This window comes from Mandrillus leucophaeus, unplaced genomic scaffold (genome assembly GCF_000951045.1).
Source record: "Mandrillus leucophaeus isolate KB7577 unplaced genomic scaffold, Mleu.le_1.0 Scaffold604, whole genome shotgun sequence".
Taxonomy (NCBI): domain Eukaryota; kingdom Metazoa; phylum Chordata; class Mammalia; order Primates; family Cercopithecidae; genus Mandrillus; species Mandrillus leucophaeus.
This window is the reverse complement of record NW_012106520.1, coordinates 140,049-144,941: the sequence shown is the minus strand read 5'-3', so window position 1 is coordinate 144,941 and position 4,893 is coordinate 140,049.

Sequence of the window (4,893 nt, the reverse complement as noted above, 5' to 3'; positions counted from 1 at the left end):
TGAAGCCTATAAATGTTACCTTATATGGAAAAAGGGATTGTGCAAATGGGATTAAGTTAAGAATCTTGAGATGTGGAGATAATCTTGAACCATGGCCCTAAATGCCATCACAAGTATCTTTATAAGAGGGAGGAAGGGGGAGATCACAGTGGAAGAAAGAGGTGATGTCAGCACAGAGGGATAGTTTGAAGTGTTGCAGCCACAAGCGAAGAAATGCCCACAACCACCAGAAGCAGGAAAAAGCTAGAAACAGATTCTTCCCTAGAGCCCCCAGAGGCTATGCAGCCCTGCTGACACCTGGATTTCAGACTTTTGACTTTCAGAATTGGGAGAAAATAAATTTCTCTTGTTTTAAGTCACCCCATTTGTGGTTTGGCACGGGAAACTCACAGATGAACAAAAACCCTGTTGATCCAAACTACAAAGCCCTCAGTAGTCTGAACCATGAACATTCTTCAAACTCACATCTCTCTCTGCCCCTTACTTCATCCTTCATCTTTGGCCATACTTACTTTACCAGCTCTGTTGGAGCTCCTAGTCCTTCCTCTCTCTGAAACTCTCTGATGGGTCACCTGGTGAACACCTGCACATAGCTCCTGTCTGGTCTTAAAAGTCATCACCTCTCTGAAGCCATGAGAGTCTGCTCCCACCTGTTCAGTATATGTGATTTTTAGTCCCCTGTGTATCCTACAATTTATTCCACTTGTCTATTTATGTTTTTCTCTTCTACTAGACTGGAGGATCCTTAAAGGCAGGGACTGAACCTTATTTACTTCTGATAACCCCTATTCCTGGTATAATGATTGTCATACAGTGGAAGGCTAGCAAATGTTTTAATGTCTAATGCTTAAATAAAATCACTTCTGTGCAACAATTTTATACAGATGTTCATTCCTTCTTCTTCTTGGAAAATCCTTCTCTGACTCTAGCACACATTCCCCGCTTGGTCCACTGTGACTTTTATGATTGTCTTTCCTCATTCTCCTTCCCTGGCATTTCGTGTCCTATCCACCTCAAATGGCATTGCTTATAGGTCAATTTTCAGTTTTCCTTCTCTTTTAGCTCTCCCATATATGGTCTTTTTGAGCAATTTTGGTCATTCTTCTATGTTGTCGGCTTCTAAACATGGTTCTTTCCTCTCCTCTGAACTCTTTCCTACCTGCCCACTGGAAATCTCGGCACAGATGTCCCACAGACACTTTGAGCCTAATATGTCAAAAACAGTTTTCTCCTCTTCTTCCCTGCCTATTAATCTGGACAAGAAGGGCCCCCGGGCTAGAATTCTGGAAGCCAAAGTAGGACATAAGAAGAGTAGGATGAAGTAGAGCAGAAGCCGGAGGCCTTGGAGTCAAGAACACCCAGTGCCAATGTCATGGGATAGTTCAGATTAAACTTTTCTTTGGAAGGCCTTGGCAGAGATGCAGAAACCAGACAGGAGACCACAATCAAGATACCAAACCAGGCCACCAGGGAGGGCTGTCCAGGAAGGAAACAGTGCATGAAAATGTTCTGCAGAGACAAAGCCTCCGGGGTCTTCTTATGGGGCACTCTAAGATGTCAGTTTAGGTAACATCCACTTCTACAATTCCTTTTTCCTTTCACTCAGCTGTTCACATTAGAAACCTCAAAGTCATCCTTTCTCTCACCTTTCCTTTTACCCACTCTGCTTAGCAGATTCTAGGTTAAAGGGAGCTCTTAGTGTCTGTCCTTGGCTTCTGCTGCCCAATTTCCATCGTCTCTTCCTGTCTCCTGCCTGGGGCACTCAAAGACCTACAAAGGGCCCCCCCCCAACGACCCCCCATCGTTTATAGCCTCTTCCCACATCAGTCACTTCCAACACAGTTGCCAAAATTCAAGTGCAATAAAATTGTTGGTGGTGTCCTGTTGCTTCTAGGATGAAATCTGAACTCCTAAGCAGGGCACTCAAAGTCCTTGACACACACCAACCCTCTCTTCTCTTCAACCTAGTCTGTTGCTGACTCCTGCTCTTACCTTGAACCCAACCTTGCCCAGCAACTTGCAAGCACTTTTATACTTTGGCGTATATCCACCTCCTTACCTTTCCCACCTGCACATTCTTGCTCATCTCTCAGAACTCCACTCCCATGCCACTCCTTCCTTGTATCCCTGCTGAGTGCCTTCTGGTTCATCTCCATTTCTGAGTTCCTGTGTTTGCAGTCACCCCCAATCACTTATCACACTCTGCAGGGGTAGTTATTTCCACATCCATATGCCCCACTAAACAATGGGCTTCTTGACAACAATGATAGTTTCTTATAAACTTTCAAACTCCTAGTGGTTGGTATGGAACCTGGCACATTACAAACACTTCACAATACTTATTGTGAACACTTCAATAAATATTTGTTAAATGAATGAATATGATATAAGCAAAGATGACAACTAAGAACAGAAAGGAAGAGAACATGTTATTTGTTAGACAGGCCTCAATGACTCAGTGCTTTCCCAAGAGCTCCAATTCACTAACTGTTCACTCTCAGGTAGAAAGGTTTTCATAGCTGTTACTGGCAGCTAAACAAGAGATCAGGAAGTAAATTATTCCTGCAATTTGTCCAGGGCTGAACATCAGGGATGATGCCAAACAGACCAACAGAAAGTCAATGAAGAAAGCGAGTGTGGGTCTCAGATCATCAGAGCTGGAAGATTTTCAGCTTTCACCATCCTTAACTTACAGCTGAGCAGACAAGGTCCGGTGAGGCCCTGTGCCTTATCCTAGCAAGTGACAAGGCTGGGGCACAGAGGTGAGGACACAGACACCGGAGAGGGAAATGAATGGAGATGGAGCCAAAAGGAAAACAAAGTGGACTTAAGTGAACCTGAAATGCTTGAGTCATCTTTCCTCTCTTTAGTAGTTATAGATTCCTCATGCACACATATATTAAATTGCATGTTTGTGCTACTTTATAAAGAGTTTTTTTCAGCCAGGTGTGGTAGCTCACGCCTGTAATCCCAGCACTTTGGGAGGCCAAGGTGGGCGGATCACAAAGTCAGGAGTTCAAGGCCAGCCTGGCCAACATAGTGAAACCCTGTCTCTACTGAAAATACAAAAAATCAGCCAGGCATGGTGGCAGGTGCCTGTAATCCCAGATACTCGGGAGGCTGAGGCAGGAGAATTGCTTGAGCCTGGGAGGCAGAGGTTGCAATGAGCGGAGATCATGCCATTGCACTCCAGCCTGTGTGACAGGTGCAAGACTCCGTCTAAATAAATAAATAAAAGAGCTTTTTTCATACATCTATTCGGTAAACAAGTGTTTCTCTCTTTCTCTGACCAGATTAGGAGCTGCAGAGGAAGGGGTCTTCAGTGTTCTTTGGGTTCCCATCTCGCTACTCTACAGACCCCTACTACTCACATATACACAGACACACACACACTCACACATGGTCCTAATGTTGGGTCTGCTTTGGCATCGACGTAGACTTACAGATGACTGTCATTGCCACTTTAGAGTAACCCATCTAATCCTGTCTGGTCAAAGGACTTTTCCTCTGTTCCTCTTCTAATTTTAGTTCTACTGACCTGATTAGCCTAATCAATTTTCTGTGGCCTCGCCCTCATTTCCTAGCTTCATTTTGAGCATAATTTCTCCTGCCCCCACCCAAGTCTTCTCTTAGTCTCTAATGTTGCCTTGGAACAATGATACTTTTCCACCACTGCCTAGGCCTAGATAACCTTTCCTATGTTCACACATTTTCATATCCCCCCCTACTGCAGGAACTTCCCCCAAAACAGATAAGGTCTGGGGCCAACAGGCTGCACAGCCTGGTGCCTGGGGTGCTGGTCATTTGCCTTTTGCTCTTGGGTCCACCCCTCATCTTCCTCCTACCAGCTCTGCCTCACAGGGAGTTGAGCAGTTCTCCAGAATCATGTGTGCCCACAGAGGTCTTGGCATTACTTGGGCACTAAGCCTTCTTGGAAGATGTCAAGAGCCATAATCAGCTATTTCATGGCTCACTGATGGGATAAAAGGTGTGGCAGAGGCCAGTGCACACCCTCAGAAACCACCCCAGCTTTCTCCAGTCATGCAGCCCTGGGCCTCTGGACCACCTGGACACAGATGTCCTTTCTCTCCCAAACGCTGAAGCATGCAGACACAGATGGCGACAACTTCCCCAAAGTGTGACCACAGCAGCAAACCACACCCTGCCAATGCAACGCTATGCAAATGTGTCCAGAATCTCCATCATGCAGGTTAAGTTTCCTGAGGGAGAATGACACCACGTGGTCAGCGCTAAGGACTTTGTGTGGACACCCAGCTGGAGCTGCTCAGCTCCTCTCAGCAGGCCTCTTCGGCTTCCCTTTGAAGGGAAAAAAGTCAAAGATCTCTTTTGGATTGTGCAGATTTTCTTTATCAGCAACCAAGACTCACAAGAACGCACTCTGTGAGATGTATACCTGCCTAGTGGGACTGAAGAAGAATCCAAGGGGCCAAATGGAGTCTTCCCCTCCTTTACCATCCCAGTCTACCTTTGCCCCAGCAGGAGGGGAACTTCACCTCACTGTGTTTTTGAAAGAATTGAAGAACTGAGGAAGGGAACACTGCCTCAGAGGCTGAAAGTGGTGATTTCATCTTATAATTGCATAAAGTCAAATAGCTTACAGAGGGCTTTTGCACATGTCATTTGACATGATCTTCCCACCAACCTGTGAATAAGCTGGGCCGGCCCTGTTATCCCCACCTGATATGTCATATGCCAAAGCTCAGAGGTAAGTGACTTGCCAACGACATTGTCCACTTCAGCAACAGCTTGATAAAGGTACAATGAAGGTCTACTAAGTACAGGTGACCCTTGAACAACACAGGTTTGAACTGTGTGGGTTCACTTATATGAGGATTTTTTCCAATAAGTAATTGGAAAATTATTTGGAGATAT